This window comes from Hipposideros armiger, unplaced genomic scaffold (assembly GCF_001890085.2).
Source record: "Hipposideros armiger isolate ML-2016 unplaced genomic scaffold, ASM189008v1 scaffold_101, whole genome shotgun sequence".
NCBI lineage: Eukaryota > Metazoa > Chordata > Mammalia > Chiroptera > Hipposideridae > Hipposideros > Hipposideros armiger.
The window spans coordinates 2,275,212-2,288,587 of record NW_017731451.1 but is presented as its reverse complement, the minus strand read 5'-3'; the positions used below and the strand labels follow the sequence as shown (position 1 = coordinate 2,288,587).

The 13,376-nt window shown below is 43.3% G+C and overlaps 1 long non-coding RNA gene across 1 annotated transcript in view; it reads left to right on the top strand.

Moving 5' to 3' along the window:
• Window positions 1-802: 802 nt before the first annotated feature.
• LOC109384734 (uncharacterized) overlaps window positions 803-13,376 on the top strand; it is a 40,148-nt gene continuing 27,574 nt past the window's right edge. Inside the window, exon 1 of the long non-coding RNA XR_002124478.1 lies at window positions 803-994. This is a non-coding gene — a long non-coding RNA (uncharacterized LOC109384734). The remainder of the gene's footprint in view (window positions 995-13,376) is intronic.

Sequence of the window (13,376 nt, the reverse complement as noted above, 5' to 3'; positions counted from 1 at the left end):
CATGGGGATGTAAAGCAAAGGGCATATAGTCAATGATATGGTAATAACTATGTATAGTGCCAGGTGGGTACTAGACTCATCAGAGGTTCACTTCTTAAGGTATATAAATGTCTAACCACTATGCTGTACACCTGAAATTAACATAAAATAATATTGAATGTCAATTGTAATTGAAAAATGAAAAAAGGGGGGAAAAGGTGAAGGGGAATAAGGAGTCCAAATTTCCAGGTATGAAACAAATAAGTCATGGGGACGTAATAGACAGCATAGGGGAATATAGTCAGTAATCTTGTGATAATGTGGTACAGTGTCAGATGGTGGCTGGACTTACCATGGTGCTCACTTCTATAGGTATATAAATGTTGAATAACTATGGTGTACCCCTGAAACTAATATTGTACGTTAGCTATATTTTAATAAAAATCTGTTTTGGAAAAAAAAAGGAAAAGAGAAAACTATCTCTGTAACACAGCTGCCTTCTTTGTGGGCTGTTAATCATCCTTGGTGTTCTGGGTCAACCCCAAAGCTCTGACTTCTTCCTCCAAATGGCTCAGCAGGGCCTTGGGGGCCACTTTTCCTGCTGTGGGTTTCTTTGGCCTTGTCCTTCTGCCAAAGGGAGACCTTGGTGATGGGCCTGTTCGTGCTTCTTGCTCATCAGACATGCTGTTACAGAAGATGTATCTGGGACCCTGAGGTTATAAAAGCCCACTCTCACTGGAACTAGAAGAAAAGAGGAAAAGTAGGAGGGAGAAGACATGATGAAAACATTTTAAACATGTGACACTGTCTTCTGCCCAGGGTTGTGTTGGTGGAGAAGTACAGCTGCTAAACGGACAAGTGCGATAAGCGTTCTTGGGCCGGATGCACCTCGAGAAGATGGGTAAAAACACCAGGAGCCATGCATCTATAAAGGAAACCAAACAGGAAATGTGATTGTGAATCATCTGAAGGCAGACCATACAGAGAGGGGCCGTGCGGCTTAGTCAGAGATGAAGTAAGTGCGTGTTGCATTGTTTAGGGGCGGTGGACAGGAGAAATCATATTAGCTGAATCTAAGATAGAGACACAGAGCATCCGGGTTTATGTAAAACTGATATTGATGGATTCTGCTGCCGGAGGCAGGACAGTTTGGGAAACTGGAAATAAATGTCAGCTTCAGGCACTATGGAAAGAGGCCACATCGACTCATTAGTGATGCCAGGTGTGCTCTTTCTGAGGTGCTGTGAAAGTCTTCGGCAGGCCATGTAGCCTCAGCTCATTTTCTGTCCATTTATCCACCTCTTTCTGTGTCACCTGCCACTGTGGGGGCTGGGAGGCAGTTAGCATTTTCTTACTTATTGGCAGGCACAGAGCTTCACAAGACTACACAGGGTTCCATTTGGTAAGACCATCATCTGAAATGAGTGAGGTTGCCTGCACTCTTGGCCCTTTTGTGGGGATCCCAAGGGTCATCTCTCTAGGAGAGAGGGTCCCATAGCCCCACATCGTCTACTCTAATTGAGCTCCCACATATGTAGGAGGTAAGAGGGAAAGGTGGGAGTTTGTTCTTAAGAACTGTGATGCTGACTGAGAACTGGAGCACTTGGAACAGAGGAGAGCCTGGGGCTTCTTTTTGCCAAAAGGGAATTTTGGAGGCAACGCTGCCTGTTGCTCATACAAGCTCCCCCTTTATCCTCAGAGTGGCAACATTGGCAGGCCCATTGATCCAAGCTTGTGATGCTAATCAGATGACATCGAGGTGGTTTTGAAGATGTTCAAGTCTTATCCCATGAGGATATTAACAGAATGTTGCAGGCTGCAAAGGAAGAGAGACAGTGTGTTAGAAAGAGTCCTGGACTTGGGCTCTGGAGATGTGGCTTCATGGGTCTCTCTTGCCACTGGCTCTTGGGTGTAACATTTTGTTTCTTTCCTTTACTATTACTGAAAAGGGATAGTCTACAGGATCTGTGAGGCCATTCCCACCAATGCTGGTGGCAGGACACTGTCTCCCAACTGCTCCCCCATATGCAGTCTCTCCCCTTTCCAAGCTACCTCATATATTAATCAATCCAACATTTTCTGAGTATCTACTATAGCACTACTCAAAGTGCTTTACAGATACAAACACACTCAATTTTTATACAGTCCTATGAGGCGGATCGTATTATTTTTATGTTATAGACGAAGGAACTGAGGCACCGAGAAATTATGTAACTAGCTCAGGCTCACACAGCTAGGAAGTGGCCAAACCAGGATGGAAACATCATACTGCCTCACAAGTGTAAGGTCACAGAAATGGGCAAAGGACTTGAATAGATATTTCCCCAAATAAGATATGCATATGGCCAACAAGCACATGAAAAGATGTTCAGTATCACTAATCATTAGAGAAATGCAAATCAAAACCACAGTGAGATACCACTTTAGACCCATTAGCATGGCTATTGTAAAAAAACCCAAACAAACAGAAAATAATGAGTGTTGGTGAGGATGTGGAGAAACTGGAATCCTTGTGCTTTGTCGGTGGGAATGTAAAATGTTACCTGTGGAAAACAGCTTAAACACAGAAAACTTAACACAGAATTCCCATATCGATCCAGCAATTCCACTCCTAGGTATAAATCCCAAAGAATTGAAAGCTGGGACTCAAAACAGATACTTGTGCACCAATATTCATAGCAACTTTATTCACAGTAGTCAAAAGGTAGAAACAACCCAATTGTCCATTGACAGATGAATGGATAAGCAAAATGTAGTATATACAGACTATTCAGCCTTAAAAAGTTATGACATGCTACACCATGGATGAACCTTAAAGACATTATGCTAAGTGAAAGAAGCCAGACAGAAAAGGACAAATAGTGTATGATTCCATTTATATGCAGTACCTAGACTAGACAAATTCATGGAGACAGAAAGTAGATTAGAGGTTACCAGGGGATGGGGCAAGGAACACATGGGGGGTTACTGTTTAATGGGCACAGAGTGTCTGAGAGGATGAAAAAGTTCTGGACATCGAGAGTGGTGACAGGTGCACAAAAATGTGAATATATTAATGCCATTTAATTATACGCTTAAAATGATTAAAATGGTAAATTTCATGTTACGTATATTAACAGAATTTTTTTTTTGAAGTGCACAGCTAGACTCCTCCCCAGCAGCGCACTCGTAATGTCACTCCTGCTCTAGCACCATTCGTGGTTTTTCTCTTCCTGTGCTACTCAGCCTGGGACAACAGCACCGCTTTGGCCACAGGGGGCGCCAGTGTCCTCACAAAAGCCGCAGTCGTGACTTCCTCTCTGGGCCTGCTACGCTGCCCCGCCCCTCTCCCCCCCCATGTGCTGCCAGCCTTTGCACACTGCCCGCATGCAGAAGAGGCTAAAGCCCACTCTTCACCAAGAAGCCTTTTCCATCTACCTCAGTGCTTTGGGCTCTATCTTTCAGAATTTCCCTAAGGCTTGGAGTCTGTGCCGTGATCTTAATGCTGAATTATACATTGTGCCAGTGTCCGCATGTGTAATAACCCTGCATTCCCAACTAGATTCTACTTTGGATCTAGAGTAAAGGACAGGAGTGGAAATGTACCAAACAATAAATAAATGTTCGTGACTTGCCTTGAAACGATAGTACTGCTGATTTTTCTGTCAAGTCCGGCCTCTGTATCGCCCTAGGGATTGGTTTGTGTTGAAAGAATTGCAATTTCCAAAGTTAGGGCTACAGAAAGAACAGACGGACATAATTAGGAGAATTAGGAAAGGACGAATAGGAGCCAGCCAGCCTGAGCTGTGGCTCTTTAATAATGGCTTTGATTAGAATACTGCTCTTAGAGTAGCATCTCTAGAAATCTCAGCATCAAGAGAGGCTATAATTGCTTACAGTGTTATCAGCTCTGTTGTCTTGTCATTTTAGTTCTTAGCTGTTTTATATTCTGGGCACAGAACCAGCTGGGAAGGATACCAACCCTGGGGTGTCAGTGGCAGTGGTTAGCTACAAGTATGGTCTGTATTTAAACCTGGGCTTTTATTCAACTCCTTCTTATTGTACGTTCCTCAAATCGATTGATAAGTCACCTGGAAAGAAGTGATACGTTGGATAGTAGAGGAGGGAAAAGCATAGTAATAGGGGAAGTGTTTAAAGGACACAAACTATGCAATATGAAAAAAATTATAATTAATTTGAAGCACCTTTGATGATTTGCTTTACTTTTATACTTCTGTCTGTGTAATGAAGGGCAGTGCAGCTGCAGGTCAATGCATCCTGGCTGTAGCTAGCCTGGGAGTGAACAATTGCCTGATGCGAAAGCCCTCAGGTTGAGCCCTCTAAGGTGAAGAGAGGTGGTGGGGCCTTCCCTCCCTCTCTGGTCTGGGGAGGTGAACTCGGATTGTAACAAACAGCGACCTCTAGTGTGTGCTTCAGGATTTGCATTTGTCTAAGAGCACAGAAGAAAACAGTGGAGATGGGAATTCTTATCAAATTCCCAACAAAGGCGAGATAGACATCTTATTGTTTTCCCTGGTGGAGAAGCTCAGGATTGATGGCTGAAGATTTCATTTGCAGTGCTCACCATCATCATTACTAGAGATGCTATTAAAAACATTGCTTTCTGGCTGGCCGAGTGGCTCAGTTGGTTAAGAGCTCGCTCTGAGCAATACGGTCGCTGGTTTGATTCTTAGCCCGAGCTGAGCTGCCAACACGTGGCAAGATGGCTCAGCTAAAAAAAATAATAATAATAAAAAATAAAAACATTGCTTTTATATTTTCCTCCAGCATATTTCCTCCAAAAATATCGCTGGGATTTGTTTTTTAAAACACATTAGTTGCCTTTAGGGCTTAACCTATAGAGTTCACCCAGGATAGCACTAACTTCTCTGACTGTGGGATGTGTGTGTGAACACTGGAGTGAGGGCTGAGGACAAGAGGATGGGAGAGGAGAGCTCAGAGAGGGCGGGCAGGCGGTGCCCCCCAGGGGCTGTGGGGAAAGTCAGAAGCTCTGGCTCACCCTTCCTCAGTGACAGCGACTCTTAGAGGGCGGCCAGCTCTTCATTTCTACTTGAGGCTGCTGGCTATTGAAGACTTCCTTCCCCTGACCTGGTATTTCCACGAGAGGTAATCAGCTGGAGAGGGTTCTCACCCTGTCTCCGTTCCCGCTTGCCTTCTGGCCTTCCCGTTCTTCTGAAGCCAGGTTCTGAGTCTCAAGGGTTATGCTTAGGCCAGGCTTGTGCACAGGCTGATGGTGTTCATTCCCTCTGAAGAATGGGGCCATCAGGTGGCCACCAAGCTCTGCCAGGATCCAGGAGGAAATTCTTCAGTGAAAGGCTAAATCAGTTTCTGACCCAGGACTGCTATTTTGTGATGGGAATAGGGATTTCGAGGTTGGGAAGAGAATATATTTTCCTGTAACTTCAACCCACTGAAGGCTAGACTCACATTACACATTTGCTGTAATACCTGGATTTGCCCTCCTGCTGCCTCTTAATGAAGCTTCCAAGTAGAAATGCTGCTTTTTTAAAAAACGTTTTTATTTTTGCTGTTGTTTTTTAAGCTATGAGCAGTACATCATTGTGCTTGGGCTCTCCCGGTTTTGTCAGTGCTTCCTCTTCCTTACATTATTAGATCAAGGACCTAAGCAGGAGCCATCCTTAGAGTTGACAAACCAAAGCCATAGGCTCACATCCTATGTAGCTATGTGTTCCCCTAACGTCACCTTTATATGCCAGGAGTGAGGATTTGCTGCTGAGGATGAGCACACAAATGTGGTAGAAATTACATGACCAGAGAGAGCCAGGGAGGTCTGCGGCCTGTACTGGATTGATTCAGCAAGTTTTCCCAGAGGGCATGGCTGAGCATGTGGCACAGCTTAGGAAGAGGTTTGGGACAAGTTCAAGGGGAAGGGCACTCTGAAGAGGCTAAGACAGGGAGAGCTCCCTGGTCGTTGATACAAAGGCTCAACACCTGTCTTTGATGATATGGAAAGCTGTTAGAATCCCAGCCCAAGAAGGATAAGTAAAGTAAAATAGAAATGATGGTTCAATAAAACAATACCGATAGGGGAAGATAATTCTGGTGAGGTGGTGAGGGTCAGTGGAGGAGGGTCATAGATTTGGAGGGAAGACGTCTGAGGAGGAAGAAGTTTCCCATGGGAACAACGACCAGTGTCTGTTGTCAGTCTGTGACAGCACAAAAAGATGGACAGGGGGAAGCGGCTAAATATTGACAGAGGGAAGGGAAAGCAGGATTTGCTAATCAACTGGATGAAAAAGTAAAGACCACACGTGAACCAAAGATTTCTCACAAGCTCTCTGTCATAGAGTTGGTAAAATGGTGGCATTGACGAACCGGGCACTGAGGAAGGACCAGCTTTTTCTGGAAGTAGACGGTAAACCAAGGAAGGACTGTGCCCTGGAAGTAGCGTCCCTGCTGCACAGAGACTGGGCTCACTTCCAGCCCTCACTGCCTCCCTTCTCCAGCACCTCTGCCTCCGCCTGGCCTGGTTTCCATTCACCCGTCACACACTCTCACCCAGCAGACACCAGTGGCTGTTTCAGGACTTCTCTCCTTCCTCAAATCTCCAAGCTGCCTCTCCTTGTTCATCACATGCTCTCACCAGTTATCTTTGTGAGCAGGTTAAGGCACCCAGGGGGAAGTTACTACGCTCTCTCCTGTCTGGATATTTCCAGACACTTTCCCAGATGTTTACATGACTGGGTCCCTGCCTTTATCCAGCATTTTGCTCAAATATCACCTCCATGGTGAGGCTTTTCCTAGTCATCCTATCTAAGATAACACTTCTGTCTTCATCTATCCCCCTACCCTACTTTATCTTTTTTTTATAGCACCTCATTGCCACCTGATAAATACTAACCTGTGCTTTCTCTTCTTCCCCACTGGGCTGTAACTCTTCAGGGACTCTGTTACGTTTAACACTGAATTTCCAGCACATCCAACAGCGCCCCCGGCATGTAGTAGATGTTCAATAAACATTCATTCAGAGGGATGTCTCTATAGTTCACATTGTTAACACCCCTTACTTCTGCAAACGCTGTCCCTTTTACAATGTTATTTCTTGTCTCTCACTCTCTGATTGCAGTTTCTTTGTTTTCTCGGGCTCAGGTTCTTAACCTGTACTTTCATCTTTCTCCACTTTATTCACTGGGGATTGTATGTGTTCTCAGAGCCTTACCTCTCATATCTATGCTCTTGATGTGACATCCCATCTGAGTTCCAGTCCCATGTTTCCAGTTACCTGGTGGCCATTTCCATTTAGATGTCTTATTGTCACCTAACACCCCAAATCAAATTCCGCTGTCAGAGTCACTATCATTACCAATGTCACTATTTTTCATCCACTTGGTTAAGTTGGAAATCTTTCAAGTTCTTTTTATTCCTCTTTTTAAAATACTTTACCAATCTGCACCAAATCCTACAGTTTTTTTTCCTTTAGAATTCATTAATTAAAGAAATACTTATTGCCTAATATATGCAAAACACTGTGCTAACTGCTTTGGGTTTGGTGCTATAAAGATTCACATTCTACCCTTAAAGAGTTTTTAATCTAGGCTGAGAGGTAAAACATGTTCAGGAATAATAATTTAGGTGGAAAATAATGAGTTACAAATTAGGGTTATGAGAATGCAGAAGAGGAGCAAATTACTTCCACTTGGATTACAGAAGGCTTCAAATAAGAAGGACATCTGAGATGCGCCTTGAAAATTAAGTAATATTTGGACATTCCAACTTGGGGGGAGGCCTTTCAGATAGAGGAAACAGCGTGAATAGAACACCAGAAGCAAGACAACCATGATTGAGGAGGGGAAAAGTGAGTGCTGAGTTGGGATGGAGCCCAGAGTGCATGAGGGGGAATACTAGGAAGGAAAGTGGAGAAGATAGGATGGGGGCGTTTTATTTCATTTTGAAGGCATTGGAAAAAGACTTAGGAATACTGAGCGGATAAATAATGCATCAGAGCTATGTTTCAGGAATGTTAATCTAGTTATAGCCTCAAAAATGGGTTAGAGGTGAGAAATGCAAGGCAGGGCAAACGTAGGCAGCAGAAATGGATGTGAAGATGCAGGCACAGGGAGGTGGAAGAGATATTGGTAGAATGAACAGAATTGGTATTCAATTGAACATGGAGAGCAAAGAGGGGACATAGGAGAAAGGGTGCTGAGATGTTGAGGCCAAGTGTCTGATCCTCAAGTCAGAAATAGGGAAGACCAGAGGCTCAGGTGTGAGAAGGACAGGATGAGTGTAATTAGCCACACTGAGTTAAAGGTGCCAATGGGACATCCAGGTGAAGCTTTCCAGTGGGTAGTAAAATATGTGAGCCTGAAACTCATGACAATGGTTAGACCTAGAAAGAGCGATTTAGTGGGCCATTACCAGGGCGAGAGTTAAGGTCAAGAGATTGACCACATTCACCAAGGTATTGTTAACAAGAGAAAACAAGATGGCCAAAGATGGGTCCTTGTGAAATGACTACACCTGTGAGACAGAAAGAAGAAGGATCCAGAGAGGGAACATAAAGAGGGAAGGGAGGAAAGGAAAGTGTCCGAGGAGACAAGGCCGGCAGTCTCAGAAAGGAGTTGCTGACAGTATAAAATGCTGCTGAGACGTAGGAAATGGTGAAGGCTGAGAAGAAGCTGTTGGGTTTATGTGATCTCATGCCTTCCTTTTATCTTACTTTCACTTGTCCTCCCCTAGTGGAGGCCCTCACTTCATAACCCTTCTAACTTCTGCTCCCTGCTCCTATAGCCCACCAATAAGACAATCTCTCTATGACACCACTTTCATAATATCTCTCTATTCTATACAGAGGCAGAGTGATGTAGTGGGAACAAAATTAGATGGAAGGGCCAAGAAGCCTAGTTCTCTGGCTCTGCCACTAACTAGCCATGAGTGCTTGGGTAAGGTACTTGGATGTAAGTCAACCTAAAAGTTCTCTTTCTCTTTAAATTCTAGGGTCTCTTTCTACCACATCAAGGCCTAAACAATCCTCCCAGGGTTTATTTGGGTCTCTCCAAAACCTGTCTCAATCTGCCTGTCCAACCTTGCTTTCCAAGATCTCTAAAGGTGCTCTGCTCCAGTCAGCCTGGCCTCCTTCTGGGCCTGTAACAACACTGCACTACCTCTGTGCCTTCATCTACTTGGCTTTCTTGCCTGGGTGCCTTCTGATCTTTCTCATGCCTGTGAAAATCCTCACATCTCCCCCAGGCCAGCTCAACACTCACTTTTTCCATGAAATGTTCCCTGACTCCTCCAGTTCTCACTGATCTTTCTTTCTGCTGAGCTCCTGGGGATCTCCACGGAACATCTAAATCTTATTTTTGTTATGTGTAAAAATCTGCTGTTGTTTCAGGCACAGTTAGTTTTGTCTCTCATGTAAACTCTTGAGAGGAAATGGATCACATGTCCTGTGTTCCTTGTATTTCTCACAATGTATAGCTCAGCATGTAACTGAACACCTAGTATGTTCTTTATGTGCATGTGTCAGTCAAGGTTCTTTCAAGAAATGTAACACACACACACACACACACACACACCTATTTGTTTCAGGGATTGGCTAAAGTGATATTGGGGCTCTGGAAAGTCCTAAACCTGGAGGCTGGAGACTCAGGTGGAAATTCATGTTACAGTCTTGAGGCAGAATTTCTTTTTCGAGCAACCTCAGTCTTTACTCTTAGGCCTTCAACTAATTGGATGAGGCCCACCACATCATTGAGGATCATCTACTTCAAGTCAACTATTGTAGATGTTTACCACATCTGCCACCTGCCTTCATAGAAACACTTAGATTAGTGTTTGACTAAACAACTGGGTACTGTAGTCCGCCCAAATTGACACAGGCTATTTTATGTTATATTTTATGGAATCATACTTGCTAATGGAGTCGTATTGAGGAATAAATAATTTGCTGTACAGGATTCAACAAGGCAGAGTCTTCAGAATAAGAATGGAGGAAGGTCACTGACAGACCTTGATAAGAAGCAGTGGATCTTCAGGGTGTGCAGAGAATGGAAGCCATGTGGTGTTCTAGCTGGTTGGCAAGAAGTTTATGAATCAGCAGAAATGTGCAGATTCTGGGTATTTGAAGGTTAAAAGGAAGAGAGGAGAAGATCACTATTAGAAAGTACAGGAAATATCTCTATGCAAAGAAAGAAGTGAGGTGGGGTGAGGAGAGAGAGAGAGAGAGAGAGAGAGAGAGAGAGAGAGAGAGAGAGANAGAGAGAGAGAGAGAGAGAGAGAGGGTTTCAAAGTCTCAAGTCATTGTTTGTTGTATATGATTAAATGAAACTGAAGTGAATTTAAGTGGCTTCAAAATTGGAAAGAATTTTGCTTTCTTCTCAGGCAATAGACAGAAACTAATGATAGATTCTGGAAATGTGAGAATAAAGTCAATAGGAACCTAAGAAAGGCAAAGTAGATCTCTTTAGTAAGCAGACAGAGTTCTTGACAGATTTTCAGATGCCAAAAGGCAATTTTTAGCTGGAAATTTGGTTTATTTCAAATAAATTAGTGTAAATAAAACATTGAGGCAGTAGAAAAAAAAATAGAAAAGCCAAACAAAACCGCTTACAGCAGAAATCCAGATATTTGCTGCAAAACAATCAGTATTAGCACTGCTGAGGCATTCCCGAAATAGATGAGCCTCACCATTAGCCTTCTGTGAATTCAAGCAAACAGACATCATTATACAAATGATATGCCTGGAGAAGGGGCTTCTGCACCATGATGAACTTGCAAAAAGAACATTTAAACCAAAGGCAATTTTGACTATCTGTAATTTGCTCGATTCCCCTTGCTATCATTGAAGATATTTATGCTTAAGCAAATTTCTCACTCTTAATCTGAGTCCTCCTTTTTCTTAATCCAGCCATGAAGTCATAAAATCCCCTGTTTGGGACAATATGATTTGCTTCCATGGAAACAATTACAATATCATAAATTTATCTTGCCCCATGAGATCCAAGAGGAAAAGCAGTAACACTAGTAATTTGCAGTTCAGTAGTGCCATTCATCCAGCATTCGCTGACTAGTAAATATCATCGATTTGCAGATGGGGAGACTGAAGCAGCAAACTCTCCAGCCTTGGTCTAGAGCTCTTGGATTTTAGACTGCGGCAAGAGTGTCCAGATATTTCTAATTCCCACCGAGAGCAGCAGCTAAGGAGCCAAACTCTTGGTCTTCAGTACTCTTTTTGGATGAGGATGGAGTGTCGGCTCCTCTCCCAGAGCCTGTACTTCACCAACTGTTCCTAATTATAAGAGTATTTGATGGAACTTAGTTTGATAAAATAAACAAACAAAAATCCCTTGGCATTTGTTACAGTGGTGAAAGCATTTATATACATAGGAATAGAAAAGAGTTTCTGGAAAGTGCATTAAAACTTAAGCACTCATATTCAACTCCAGCCCTGATATGACACCCTCTTCTCCAGTCTCACCTAGATGCTCATTCTTTTGGCTCCCAGCCACTAGTGAATTTATAATACCTGGAAGCCAATGATGCTTAAACTCCAGGGCCCCTCGTATCTACAGAAGTTCCCTTACAAGTCTCTGGGAGGATCCCTAACAACGTGTTCACTTGGACACACTTCTAAAAACAATCTACACTCTAACTTCCTTTTGTGTTGGGTGGTGTTGGAGTAACTTTTTGGGATCCTGGTATGGGAAAGTGAGTTAGGGATACATTTGGATTCAGTGGTTCACAGTCACTTTTGTTTATAGTTGAATTATTGCTAGGCATTGATTTCTAAGTAGCAGTGGCTTCCTGGAATATGCTTATTGCCCACGTTCCCTGACCCTCATGCCTGGTGAAAGGTAGGAATGTGTCTCACGTACCCATTACTGGAACCAGACATTTTGGGCCTTTTTTCTTCACAGAGAGATGTGCAAGATGCAGTAATTTATTTTTCATTTTGGAGGGGATGCCCTGGCATTCCTCAGATCACTGGATACCTACAATTTTTACTGATGTGGTGGGTTCCTGAACCTTCATAGGTTTTACCTCCCACCCTCCAGAGTGCATGTGGCTTAGCTAAGCTTGCAATGTACTAGCTGCTTCCTGCTCATTCAATCCAATTAGCATCATGTCATTATTATGATGAACCAATGTGACATTCTGTGGGATATCTAAACCAGTCCAGTTTTTTTTTATGGACTATATTATGACAGAAGGTGGGAGAATTAATATAGTCCTCAGATCAGAGTATAAACATATAGTGTTATCTATTTCTGACTGTCTTTTTTGATAGTGATGGAAAATAATGCTTTCGCCTGATCAGTGGCTGCATTCCATGTGCCCAAGGCCATGGGCATCTGCTCTAGCAAAGAGACCACATCTGGTATAGCAGCTGCGTTTGGGCTTTGTAGAGTGTCAGTCATCTACTGCCATCCCTGGGTTTTGCAGGGGCCAGACTGACAAATGAAATGGAGATAAGATGAGTTCACCAACCCCGAATCCTTTAGGGTTTTTTGTCATTCTCCCAGAAGCGCTATTGCTTTTGATTCACTATTTTGAACTGGGTTGGGGAAGCGTTCCGTTTCAGAAGTTTCCACTTGGCTTTCCCTACAGACCAAGGAATCAATGTGGGTGTATATGCATCTAGTTGTACATTCAGAGACTGTGGAAATGACCATTGGATGTGTCAATGGATTCAGCAGGCCCGCTATGAGCCAGACCTGGACCAGGCTACCTCCATTTATTACCGGGAGCCCACATGTCCTCACTCTAACAGGAGGGCTACATTGATGCTTTGAATCTCCAGTTATCAATGTGAAGTCAGACCTTGTATTCAATAGACCTCAAAATATTTGGGTATTCCCTTTTCCTCAGTATACCTGTGTACACATGTCTTTGGGGAAGGACTGGAGGCATCATTACTGAGTATATTTGCCATGATGTTGCAAGGTCCTTCCTCTCAGACCCAACCTCTGGTTCAATTATCAGGTTCCAAGTTCACAAAACTTGCTCATATCTGAAAACTGGGCAAGGGATCATGGCTTTTTATCAGGGTGACAACCCACAGCCTCCTAATCATTCATACTTGATTTCTTTAGATTTTAGGTTGAGTGACATCCTTGCTGGGTACTCATTAATTTTGTCTTAGGGATGTTAACCTTTAATAGAGAAGAGCAGGATGCTTCTGTAGTCTCGAAGTGTCTCAAATCTTTTCTGAAATGTAATCATTTCTTTTCTGTGTTCATTTATAGGATTATCTTTGGGACAAAGCCAGGTCACATCGATTCTAGTGTTTTCCTAGGGATCACTTAGAACTGGGCTTCCTGACTAGTCTCTTTGGAGAGCCCAGCTCTCCTGAGCATTCTTATTCCCCTCCCCACAAAGAACGCCCTTATTTCATCCTTGTATCCTGGAGAACAATAGTGCTGATGTGGGTCAGT